The 13698-nt window shown below is 39.7% G+C and overlaps 1 protein-coding gene across 3 annotated transcripts in view; it reads right to left on the reverse strand.

Moving 5' to 3' along the window:
- LOC126299231 (uncharacterized) overlaps positions 1–13698 on the reverse strand; it is a 251445-nt gene that overhangs the window by 200892 nt on the left and 36855 nt on the right. The window lies entirely within an intron of this gene.

A 13698-nucleotide genomic window follows, 5' to 3' on the forward strand; every position in this document is an offset into this window, starting at 1 on the left:
ATGGTGTGGTGCCACATCACCTATCCTCTAAAGAAAAAGTTCAAAGCCCATGCTCTCAGCCAGTAAAGTCATGGTGATACTCTTCTGGGACTCTGAAGTGGTTATTCTGTTCGATGCCCTACCTTATGGTGCAATGTTCAACTCTGAAATATACTGTGCTACCCTCAGGAAATTGAAGAAAGGACTTTAGTGTGTTCATTATCACAAACATGCAAATGAACTCCTCCTCCTCCTCCATGATAATCCAAGGTCTCATAAAAATCAGCAAGCTTGACAGGGGTTCACAAAACTTCATTGGACTATTCTTCCTCATCTACTCTACAGCCCAGATCTCGCACCTTCAGACTTCCATTTGTTTGGTCCAATGAAGGCTGCACTCCACAGGAAGCAGTACATGAATGATGGGGAACTTATTGATGCAGCATGACTTTGGCTCCAACATTGACCAGTAGAGCAATACCTTGAGGGCATGCCAGATCTACCAGTAAAGTGGCATAAGGCTCTCACATTGAACAGAGATTATGTTGAAAAATAGGATTTTGTAAACAAAAGAGTGGGGAATAACATGGTGTACTGGAATCCTGAATAAAACCAATCTGTTTTCAGAAAAAAGATGTGTCAATGTGCCTCATAGCTTGACAGGATTTTTGGAATTGTTCTGAAAAAATAAGCATGACCAACAGAAAAGTTTTTCTGGCTGTCATTACACACTAATTAATCTCCTCTTACATCAAATTTGCTCAGGATACCAAAATATCTGTGTAAGATCCAAACAAATATCACCCACAGACAAAATCATTGAGATCAACTGCCAAAGCATTTGCAACAAAATTCCAGTGTTTAATGCATCAGGTTGTGCTATACATAGAGGCTGTTACCCACATAGTTGACTGTATGTGGGGTGCACAAAAGGATTTTTTTTTTAGATTAAGTGCCCCTCAGTCTGGTCCATATAATGCTCCTGTACGGGATACCAAAGTATCTGAGTAAAATCCAAACAAACATCCCTCACAGACAAAAGCATTAAAATCATAGAGATCAACTGCCAAAGCAGTAGCAACAAAAGCCAGTGTTTAATGCACACCTAAAAAGCACGATACCAGGAATGGAAAGCTGGTTAGAACCTGAAATTTCTAGCAGTAAGATTTTGCTGGAAAATTGAAGCACATATCAAAAAAATGGACTAATGGAAAATGGAAGTGGTGTATTTGTTGTAGCAGATAAAAAACTCTGGTCAACTGAGATTCGAACTGAAGCTTAATGTGAGACAGTTTGGGCAGGACTCTGTATCAAAGGTGGTCATATACTGGTATTGTCCAGAGATTGCAGTGGCACACCAAAGTTGGCAATGCAAATCGATACCACAGATATTACTGAGGGCTTGCTGCAATCCACAACAGCCAACAGGAGGCACTCCAGAAGACATACCCTCCCTCTCAGTATAGCAGCACCCTTGCACTGAAGTCAGCGTAGTGTCAAGCATGCAAGCGCTCTCCCAGTTTGAAACCTCAGCTACAGCAGTCATCATCCAGAACAGTGACAATTAAAGTTTCTGATGAAATGTAATTTTGCAAATGTTGCATTTTTTTACAGCAAGAGAACAGTTCATTGACCTGTACATCAGGTGGTGCTTTAATAGTCAATGGTAGTTGTAAATTATCCAGCAATCTTGCGACATAGAACTGTGTCAAAGTTAAGTAAATCTTTTATTCATTAATGTAATGAAGTGAGCTAATATTTCATGTGTTCTAGTTTGATGAGAATTCTCCCAGAGCAATCAAAGAACTCACAGTTATGGCCAGATGAAAGTTGTTTCATCAGTTCACAACAAATGGCAATGATAATTTGGGCTTAATCTGCTCCATCTTCCTGCCTGTGTGTGAGTTGTGCATATTTTTATTGTTGTACTTATTGTATTCTCTTGTATCTGTGTGGGTACTAGTTTTCAACATGTTTGAGATGTCACAGGATATGTCTCTAATCAAACTTGCACAGTTTCAGGCATGGCAGATAGAAAGCCTGCTGCTCACTGTTGGACAACTGACACCCTTAGTACAGAAAGAAGCATCACTGTTGCTAGTAACTGTTCCAAAATTCTGTCCATACCACAGCCAAGATGAATAATAGTCAGACTACAAGGAACAATTAGAGGTGTACTTCATCTTCTACAAAATAACAGGTATGGAGTGCAACGCTTACTTATTGTCCACCATTTGGTACCATGGTTTATCAACTCTGAGTGAAACTGTGAGCCGAAACTGTTCCTGTGTAAGTCATACACAATGAAAAAAATGAAATGGTTGTGTGGCATTGTTGACCGGAAGGTCCCATCTGGGGAGGTTTGGCTGCAGGATTGGAAGTCTTATTTCAGGTGATGCCACACTGGGTGACTTGCATGTCGGTGGTGATGAGATGATGAGGACAACACAGCACCCAATCCATAAGTGGAGAAATTCTCGGACCCAGCCAGGAATCGAACCCAGACCTGCTGCATGGTACAAAAGCACATAACCGCTTAACTAAGCAGGTGGACATTCACATACAATGATCTTGTGGAACTGCAAGATGAGTATTATGACTGCTGCACTGTTTAATTTTTTTCTTCTGAATCAGCAGCCTGCTCAGACAAAAAGTGGGTAGAGGAACTCAGAGGTCTTACCAGACACTGCAAGTTTAAGTGCTCATGTGGAATTAATTATAGTGACATCATGTTACGTGGTACTATTACTCAGAATGTGTTAGACACATGCATTTTCACTGCAATTCTCAAACTATCAGACTCTGATTTAAAAACATATCTGTCCATAGTGGAATTTAAATAAAATGCGGACTCAACTGAGGTTGATTCTGAGCCTCCACATATTTCTTTTGTTCGTAGTGCATCAGACATTGAGTCTCATGTACAGAATAATGTTGAAGTAATTAAGAATAGTGATAAGACAGACAGTAAGCACAGCAGAAGTAAAAACTTTCAGTCTCATAGTACATAACATGTGTTACAAAACTCTGGGAGAAAATTGTATTCTTGTATTCTCAGTGTTTTTCGTGGCATGATCAGAAAGATTGTGCCGTAATGCTAGTTACTTTCATTGTGGATGTGAAGGTCACATTCAAATTTTATGTTTATGAAGCAGGCAGGGGAAGGCTGACAACCACCATTGTGGTAATGAATGGTGGCCACAGCTTCACTATCAGCAAGTGTTCACAGTGTGCAGGTGACACCTTACACTAAGGCATGAGCCAAACCAAGCACTTCTGCATCACACAATTCCTCCACTGCAATTCACAGCTGAGTGAACAAATGTTTTGTTCATTTAAAAGTGGAACATAAGACAACTAAGTTGCAGTTGGACACTGGTGCTTCTGTTTCCCTGAGAAATAAAAACACATATGACAGAATCCTTAGCCCACTGCTACAGCAGTCTACTTCTATTTTGTCTGCCTACAACGGACAAGAAATTCCAATTCCTGGCTTGTGTAGTTCACCATAAACTTTCTAGAGAGTGACAAAGTGTGTTTCTTTTCATGTACTCAAGTCTAAAAGTAGTGCAAACATATTGGGTTACATTTATTTGATTTTTTCAACTTATGCACTAAAAATGATGTGTGGCTCACACTAATGTTTCTGACTTGTGTAGTAAGTACAAGGAACTCTTTGAACCAGGTAAATGAAGGGAAAAATGCTTTGAAGTGCACACCACTGTGAAGGACAATGCACAGCCATGATTTTTTCACATAAGACCTGTTTCCTATTAATTACGTGAGCATGTTGGTCATGAATTGCAAACATGCATGGCAATGGGGTTGTCCAATCAATTTCAGCTAGGTAATGGACAGCACCCTTGATTATTGTGAAAAAGCCTTCAGATGGTTTATCTTTATGTGGTGATTTTAAGGCAACAGTAAACCCACAAACTGTCATGGATTCTTTTCCTCTTCCATGTCTGGAGGAACTGATGGAGAGACTGGGACAGGGCAGACATTTTTCAAAAACAGATTTGTGAGAGGCATATGTACAGTTACTGCTGGACGAACAGTCCAAGCAGTACTTTGTGATAAACACTCACTCAGGTTTGTTTCAGTTTTGAAGGTTATCATCTGGAAGTGTTTCAGCTCCTGCACTTTTTCAGAGGTTCCTGGAACAGTTAATAGCAAAAGTCCCTTCTCATAGTAACTGTCTGGACGTTACTCCTGCTAAACGTTTACCAAATTTACACTATTTGTGTCAAGTTCTTTCTGTTGCTGGCTTAAAGTGCAACAAGGAAAAGTGCTCCTTCTTCCAGGAAGAACTGAACTATTTAGGTCTTATAATAAATGCACAGGGTACACACCCAGTACATTGTCCTTGGCTTCTGCCAGCACCACATAACATTAAGGAGCCCCAATAACGCAAGGCAAAGCTCACCTACTACACAAAATTTATTCCTAATATTGTGCAAATTGCTGCTCTGCTTAACCAGCTGAATCAGAAAAATGTTGCTTTTGTGTTGTCCAAGGAATGCCAGTCTGCATTTCAGCAATCGAAAGTGGTACTGTCAAGTTATAGATGTTTGATTCACTTAATTGCTTTTGCCTCAAAAACTCCTACCAAAGTGCAGTGTAGCTAAAGTCAACATGCAAAAGAGGCACTTGTTGTCATCTATGGTATTACAAAACTTCACCAGACGTTCAATCTGCTGGCATATTATTAGCCTCTGATGGTCTTGTTCAATTCTGCCAAGCCTGTCCCACCTTGCACAGCACAAAAACTGGAATGCTGAGCTCTGATATTGTCTAATTATCAGTATGAGTTGTCGTACAGGACCACTGCATGCCATTCAAGGCTGACATGTTGTGTTCATTACTGGTCAGTACTTACACAGCACTTGATTCATATGAGGAATCATGTTTTCAAATTGATTCTCAGGATACTGAAGGTCTTCAGAATTTTCCTGTTGACATTTGGTGTGGTGCAATGGCAACTGGTTCTGACAGAGCTCTTCAAATTCTTTTGCAATACATGTGCCATGGGTGGCCACACTGTTTGAAAGAAATTCCCTACCCACTGGTGCTATACGATTTTTCGCACCTTCACACACTTTTCACATGATCAGGTGTTATGCTATTGCATATGCAGAATCATGACACATGGGTTGTGATTCATCCATCCCTACAGCAGGAAGTTCTGTCTTTATTGCACAAAGGTCATTGTCGCACAGTTTGCATGAATCAACTCGCGCACCATCATTGTATATGGCAGGGCATGGATGCTCAGATTCAGCTAATGACCACTTGTTGAGAAGTTTGTGCAGAAAATAAGTCAGCTCTGTTGCAATTCTTTTCTGAGTGGCCACATCTGTATGGACTGTGGCAGCACATTCATATATTTTGTGGATCAATTCTGGAACATGTGATGTTTGTTATTGTTCACATCATGAAAGAAGGCAGCTCGATTTTCAGCCATTCTGCACATACCCCTCCACTAGCCACTGGTAGCCAATAATATACATTCTCTTTCCGAGTGGCTAGCAGAGAGTTACAGCGAGAGAGTGAGACTCTCGCTCCTACATGCTGCACTGTTGCCGCACTTTGCAACAACCAAATTTTTCAATCAACTGTCAGTTTTTTTTCCCTTTTTTTTTCTTGCAGCAGTATAGCTGTGTATGTGTAGATGTAAATGTTTAAGTATGATTAAAAGTAAAGTCAGGTGACGACAATGAATGTGAAGTGCTTCACAACCAGGCAAGGGGGATTATTTACCGTATTTATAACTTCTTCAAATGTGAATTTGAAAGCAGATTTCTTTCTGTTGATATCTGAAAACACATGAGCAGACTCCAGAACCATATGGTGTCAGCAAGAGAACTGTAAACGAAAGTGTCAGAGCTGTAGGAACCATAGAAAAAGTTGGTTTTGTGTCACCTCAAAAGTATCAAAATCACAAGGAACCTGTAACATCAATGGATAGTTTTAACAACAACTTAAAAAAGTGCTCCATGTGAATGATGAATGGCCAACATCACAAAAACGTGTTACAGTTATGCAGGTTTCAATGGTAAGAGCTTCATCAATGTGAAGAATTTTAAAAGACGTTGGTTCCAGATATGTTAAGAAGAGAGTCTTTAGTTCAAAGAAGTGTCATAGGTGCAGCACCAATTATATCCCACATAAGGATTCACAATACAAGAGAAGGAGGTGGTTCAATAGTGTATTACTGTGATGAAACATGTGTCAGTTAGAATCATTCCAGGAAGATCTGCTAGAAAATGAGTACTTGCAGTTTTAAAGTTCTCATAGGAATTGGTCCTCATATAATTATTCTGCATGCTGACTCTTCTTCTGGTTTTGTTTCTGGGAATAAACTTGTATTTATGTGTAAGAAAAACAGCAGTGACTACCATTCGGAAATGAATGCTGTCAGTTTCGTGACGTAATTCACAATTCTTGTCATACCTTTACTTCGAAGTCGGTCATTGCCAGTTTAAATTCAACTGTTACGGAGTAAACACCAAGTACAAACACCAGAAAAGTGGATTTTTTTCCTGGCTTAAAAATAAAAATATTAAGCAAATATAACCCAGACTAGTGCCGATCTCCTGCAGCCTGTTAATTTATACAAGTCACCTGACAGAACATACAAACTTGACTACCTTGCATGTGAATGGGGTCACATAGTTTTGCATTTACCCTCACGCCACTGCCAGTGTAGCCCCATGGAATTAAGTTGGGCAGATGGTTTTAAGGCTATGACATACATTGAATCGCTTGGGCATGAGGCAATAGACGACATCCAAACTTTAGCATTGGCACAGTCTGTGCAGATGCTAAAGAGGTTCAGGAAGAAGAAGTTGACAGGGAAGTGATGATGGATATAAGCTTTGAACCTATCATTGTAAATTTACAGTCAGATTATTCGGAAACAGACTCATATAGAAGTGACGATGGTATTACAATGTAGACTTTTGGTTTTAATATTTGTTATTCCCCTCATAGATCTGAATGTATTATACAATGTACCATAGGCAAATGAGCCTGACATTGATTGAAATTGTTTTTAATATTTATCATTCCCCTCATAGAGTTGAACATACCCTACACTATACCATAGGCAAACAAGCCTGACAGTTGTCCGCAGCAACGCAGTTCGACAACATGGACTTTGTTTGCCCCCTCTCTGCTGCCATGCATGTGTAGTTCTCATCCCCCCCCCCCCCCCCCCAATGCTTCCTTTCTGCTCCATCTCTATGCATGGAAGTGCTGTCCTAGGTGACGCGGCCTTTAGTGTAGGTGCTCACAGTAAGTTTCCTTTTGTTGTCCCCATGACATGCACCACTACAGCAGGTGCAGTATTGGCTTTGTCTTCTATTTTTTGTCTTTAAGGTCTTCCTGAGGTCACTATCTCTGATAATGGACCACAAATCACATCAGCTGATTTCCAACAATGCTGTGCCACCAGTGGCACACACAACACCATTTCACTCACAGTCTAATGGTGAAGCTGAATGGTTTGTCAAAATATTCAAAGGTCATATGGAGAAACTTTGTTCCCCCCACACATGGGATCAGGTACTGAAAATTTTTCTGTCCTCTTACCACTCTTTGCCACATGACGAGAAGTTGCCGTCAGAACTGTTACACAGCTGTAAATGCCGTATCCTGTCACATCTCCTGCAGATGCCGCAAAAACAAGTCACTCCACAATGTCAGACAAAGTTTCAGCCACAGATTGAAGTATTTTACAAACTCTTTGGCATGCAACAGCATTGGAAGTGTGGAGTCATTACCAAAGATATTGGACATTTGTCTTATGCTGTCCATGGGTCTGCTGGGCTACTGTGAAGCCAACAAAACCAACTGTGCCATGCATACGAGTATGTCAGTCGTTCTCCCACACAATCTTTGTCTGAAGACCCAGCACATTGCTGGGATCCTCATCTGCAACTACAGCCGTCTCTGTGCCAGTCATGGATGGCACTTTTCATGGTGGTACCCACGGAGATCGGTACACTGCCGCCACTGACGGCACCGGTGCCAGCTCCAGCCCAACTGCCCATACCAATGTCCAGGGACATGCCATCCCTGGAATGTCATCCACACCACCTCAGAACATCCCCTCACTGTCCAGCCGACCACAATGCTTGTGTCTCAGGATGCAGGCGTGCACCCTGCATCTGATGTTTCAGGATTCCTGCACAGTAGATACCGGGGTATGAGCAAGGAGCCACCATCAGCCATAGTTACCCTCCCTGCCTCATCATCTGCACCCCCATGCAGTCCTCTACCCCCCCCCCCCCCCCACTGTCAACATGTGCATCTGCTCTACACAATAACAGTGTGAACGTGGTTTTGGGGGGGGGGGGGGGGAGGAGGAATGTGGTAAAATCTAGAGATCGCAGTGCCACACCAAAGTTGGCAACACAAATTAATACTGCAGACATTAGTGAGGGCTCACCACAATCTGTAACAACCTATGGGAAACACTTCCAAAGACACGCCTTCTCTCTCAGTATAGCACCACCTTCACACTGAGGTCAAGAGCAACTGTGTCAAAGTCAAGTAAATTTTTCATTAATTTCTGTAATAAAGGGAACTAATATTCCATGTTTTCTAGTTTGATGAGACTTTTCCCACAGCAATCAAAGAACCACAGTCACAGCAAGAAGAAAATACTTTTTACAGGCCACAACAATAAATGTATAATTGGATCTTTCTATCAACCACCATACTCACCCCCACGTGTAACCAAAAACTGCACAGAAAATCTCAATTGGCTGTTACACAAGTTTTCCTATCATACTGTCATCATCAAGGCAGACTTTTTATCATACAACAATCAACTGGGATAACTATTGTTTTGTAAAGTGGTGGGCAATGGTGTCTCTTTGTGGTTGTCCACAATGAAACTGGTATTAGTGATCAAGAAGATGTAGTAGCAATGATTACCAAAGTGCAAAGATCAACTAAAAGAAGTAGAACGATTTAAATGTTCTGAAAACTATATAACAAAGCAGCAGTGTCATATCCCTTTGCGAAACTTGGAATGTATAGCTCTGGAAAGGAGCATACAGAACATGTGTGGTTCAAGTTTAAAAGTATAGTTCCCCATGGACTGGACAGATGTGTACCTATTAGACACATATCATGGGAGGTACGATATACAGGTACTGTAAAGCAACTTCTAAAGAAACAGAGACTACTACATAACAGGTGTAAAACAAAGCATAGGATTAATGATCCAGAGATACTGAATGGAACACATTTGGCTCCCAAAAGGTCCATGCATTAATCCTTCAATTACTACCTTTGCAGGATCTTACCAGAATTCCTCTCAAAAAACCCACAGAAATTCTGACCATACTTATGGCTATTATTGGTACCAAAGTTAATGTCTAGAGACTCATGGACGAGACAGAAAATGTAATTGGGGGTAGCAAAGCAAAAACAGAAATGCTAAACTCCATTTTCAAATGTTCCTTTACAAAGGAAAATTATGAATATTATTTCAGTTTAATTTTCACATCACTGCAAAAATGAGTAATATAGATATTACTGTCAGTGGTGTTGAGAAACAGCTGTAATCACTAAAACTGAACAAAGCTCCAGTGCCCAATGGTATTCTGATGAAACTCTGTGCTAAATTTGTGGCTGAATTAGCCTTTCTTTTTATCATAATCTACCATAGATCCTATAAGTAAAACATCATGCTCAGTGGTTGGAAGAAAGCACAGGTCAGACTTACCTATATGAAGGGTACCAGAAGAGATCTGCAAAACTACCATCCAGTATCTCTGACATCATTTGTAGCAGAATATTAAAACATATTCTGAGCTCAAATATAATGAGGTATCTCAAGTAGAATTCCTTCCTCTATGCCAATGAACACAGATTCTAAAAACAATGGTTTTGCAAAACCCAGGTCTTGCGTTTCTCACATTACACTGTGAAACCCACAGACCGAGGCAGTCAGGAAAATGCAGTATTTCTTGACTTTTGAATAGCATGTGATCCAGTACCACACCTACACTTATTACTGAAAATCTGGTAATATGGGGTATCAAATGAAATTTATGACTAGATTGAGGATTTTTTTAGTCAAGGAAGACATGGCATGTTATTTTGGATGGAGAGTCCTTGACAGATGTAGAAGTAACTTCAGGTGCATGGCTGGTTTAAGGCTACCATAAGAACCACCATCATGGGGAGCCCCAAGCTTGAGAGAGCCCTGCCATGATGTGTCAAAATCTGTCCTTACTTAACCTATAGTCTGGTTTCCTGTTAAAAAAAATAAACAAATTCTTCAAATTTAGAATGTTAATAAGCTCCATTCAGACTAGTTCCACTGTCAAGTGCACCTTCATTGTTCATTCTAATTTCCCTTGAACTGGATAGCTTTGATGAATACCATGGTAGACATTCTCCATGTGAGCCTATGACAGTACAGATTTCCATTATTTCCCAATCAGCCACCAGCTTGTGCAAAAATACCAGAAATATTTGATATCATCAACCAGTGGTGTACAGCTTTTTGTCACAATGTTATGTAGAGTGTGGTGTGAAGGCTGAGATTGACAGGTAGCCTGCAGTGACAGCCCTCAACCCTTATGGCTGTCTTGTGGTTTAGCATTACCACTGCCACTCCATGGACTGGACATGTTCAGGTACAGGGCCTAATGTTTATGGTATCTTGGTTCAGCATCCCAGTCAGGTGTGGAATGCAAACACAGCCCATGTGCCTATTTCTAGTGCTATTGGAGTCTGTGATTTGGTTTATGCAAGAGTGTAGAATGGATCATTACTTTTAGTCAGGAGCCAAAAAAAGAAAATATTGGGGTGACATCCTAAAAGAGCAATTGCAGTAAAAGGCTTCATTAAAAGAATTTCTTAACCAAACTGGCAATGTTTTTGTGAATATACAGTGTGATATGAAAGAACATAGTGTTACTAAAGCTAGATCAGCTGATAATGCTGAAGAATCGTGCATTTTGTGCAAGCAAGAACTAGTGACTGATGAAACTGTTTCACTAGTAGAAATAGCTTGTGGTAGTGTTACTGCAGAAAAAAAAAAAACAGAGCAGGCCAATATCACTATCAAGAAAGAAAATTATCTAAGGAAGGTAATGGCCTTCAAGTAGTTGATGATCTTAGTGGTCTGGGAACCTGGCCAAATATTACAAATGAAAATTTTAGGATAAGAGTAATTAAGGATGGTCTGCAAGATATTAATGAAGAAAATTTAAAATTTCCTGTCAAAAAGGTGTTTTACTGTTTTTCATTCCTTCGATCATCTTTCAAATGACGAGAAAGTTAAGCAAACAGAGCTTGTATATTTTCAAACAAAAGATGCTGTGTATTGCTTTAATTGCAAGCTGTTTTGTTTGAATGCTGGCTCTCTCATAAGAAATGGTTTAAGTGACTGTAAGGCTTGTCAAAAATTCTCTCTAACCACTAACTGTCCTGCAACCATATTACCGAAAAGTGCAAGTGGAAAGAGCTTTAACAGAGAATTAAAAACTCAAAGTTAATGAATCAGACAACTCAAAATCAAACTGATCAGAAAGAAAAGAGGTGGTGATTGGTTGTGTTACTTTTATTTTTCATCATCTATTTCCTTGCCAAAAGAAATCTTCCTGTAAGAGGTGGCAATGAAATGTTGGGAAATTAAGGTATGGGAAACTTTTTTGGGGGCCAGTAGAATATTAATGGCCAAGTTCAATCACATATTAAAGGATCATACTAGCTGTGTGGCTAAACTTTGGAGAATTGTTACTTACTTAAGTAAGGGCATATAAAATGAAATCATTACCCTAATTTCTGATGAGATTGTATCTATCATGAAGAATACCATACTCAAAAACTAATATTATTCAATTATATTGGACTGTAGATCAGATTTAAGCCACAAGGAGCAATTAACATTGGTTGTAAGTATGGCAGATGTGTTTTCAAAACCAGTTGCAACTGACAATTTTTTTTAAGCCAGTGATGCTGCTGCGAAATGTCTCTCAGAATTCTTGCTTCAGATACTACATAATCTTGGCATAATGTTTGCAGATTGTTGGGGATTATCCTATGACAATGGAAGCAACATGAAGGGAATGAGGAATGGTACTAAAGCTTGCATCATCAAAGAAAACTCAAGAGCTCATTATATCCCTTGCTGTGCTCATTGTCTGAACTTTGTTGTTAGTGAATCAGTTCAATCATCTGTAATTGCATGACATTTTTTTAGTGTAGATCAAATATTGTTCACATTACTTCATGCCTCTGTAAAATACTGGCAAGTACTCAAGAATCATGTACATCTGACTCTGAAGACACTGTGTGACACAAGATGGTAGGCTTGGACTGAAAGTGTTCGGATTGTGAGATCTGAGCTTAATAACATAAGACTTGCAATCGCAGAGTTAAAGAACAATTGCAAAAATAATTCAGGTGTTTCAGTGAAGTACCTAGTCTCTTTGAGGAAATTTTAAGCTGTAAGCTTTCTTTGTGTGCTGTAGTATGGCATTGTGTCCTTTGCAATGTCAACAGAGTCAGTAGTGCAGTTCAGCAAGAAAGTACACAATTAGACACTATAGTAAAATTAATAAAATCAGCACTTAGTGGTAATGAAAAGTATAGAGCCAGCGGTTTTGAAAGGCTAAGGAAGAAGCAGAGGAATTTGTTGCAGCTTTAGGAAACATTGTCAAGTTAACGAAATCAAAATCTGGAACTCTAAAAGGCAGTTTTGTTATGAAAGTAAGGATGAAATCATTTCAGAGGAACAGAATTGCTTAAGGACAAATGTTGTAACTTAGGCCACACAAGACAAGCAAGAATGTTAGTACAACTTTGTTAGACATTGACATGTAAGCTAATCACCATAACATACACTGAACACAATAAGATAAGGCAAATGTATGCAAGTAGTTATAGAGTGATAACTGAGTGGAGCACAGGAGGGTTTAAATAGGCACTTGCCCACGGCAGGTTCTAGTGGAAGTTCACAGTATTGCTCTTTTGTGGCACACTCTCCCGGATGACAACACACTGGTAACATGCTTGGCTTTCAAGAGTGTGTGCATTACGTCAGTAAACTACTTCTTTGTTGTGGTAGGCACCACTATTATGTCTTTGAAGGAAAGGTTTCAGCAGCTCAGTAACTGCTGTGGTATGCTGAGTATTTGTGAAATTAATAACATGGCAACAAAGAAGTACAATCTCGACAGAAGATACAGAAATCTTGCAGATGCCTTGAGAAACCCTAAAATGCAGTCAGAAGGCATAAATTCACAGGATCTTGTGAATGAAATGGAATTGTTGTCCCCTATGCTTCCACAAACTGCCAACACATGTTCGGAAGTACTTCAGCACATCTTCAAAAATAACTTACAAGACTTTTCTTTAATGATTTTATGATGCCTTCAGCTGTCATGCTCTTTATTTCATGTGCAATTGTACAATTTCAGCCTTAGTCCATTTTCAAGCACTCTATGCAAAGCTTTGTCACAACTGCTCAAAAGTAATGTGCTCCTAAAATAGCTTGAAAACTCTGTAATTTATTTTATGAGCATGACATGGAGTCGTAGGAGCATATACATACATGGCATGATTTATTACTAAAAAATAATCCATAAAATACTTGAAAATGGCCTAAGGTCAAAATTCATGCATGAAATAAAGAGAGTGGCAGTTGAAGGCATCATGTAATCATCCAATAATTTCGTCGCAGCTGCACAT

The sequence above is a fragment of the Schistocerca gregaria genome, chromosome X (genome assembly GCF_023897955.1).
Source record: "Schistocerca gregaria isolate iqSchGreg1 chromosome X, iqSchGreg1.2, whole genome shotgun sequence".
NCBI classification, from domain to species: domain Eukaryota; kingdom Metazoa; phylum Arthropoda; class Insecta; order Orthoptera; family Acrididae; genus Schistocerca; species Schistocerca gregaria.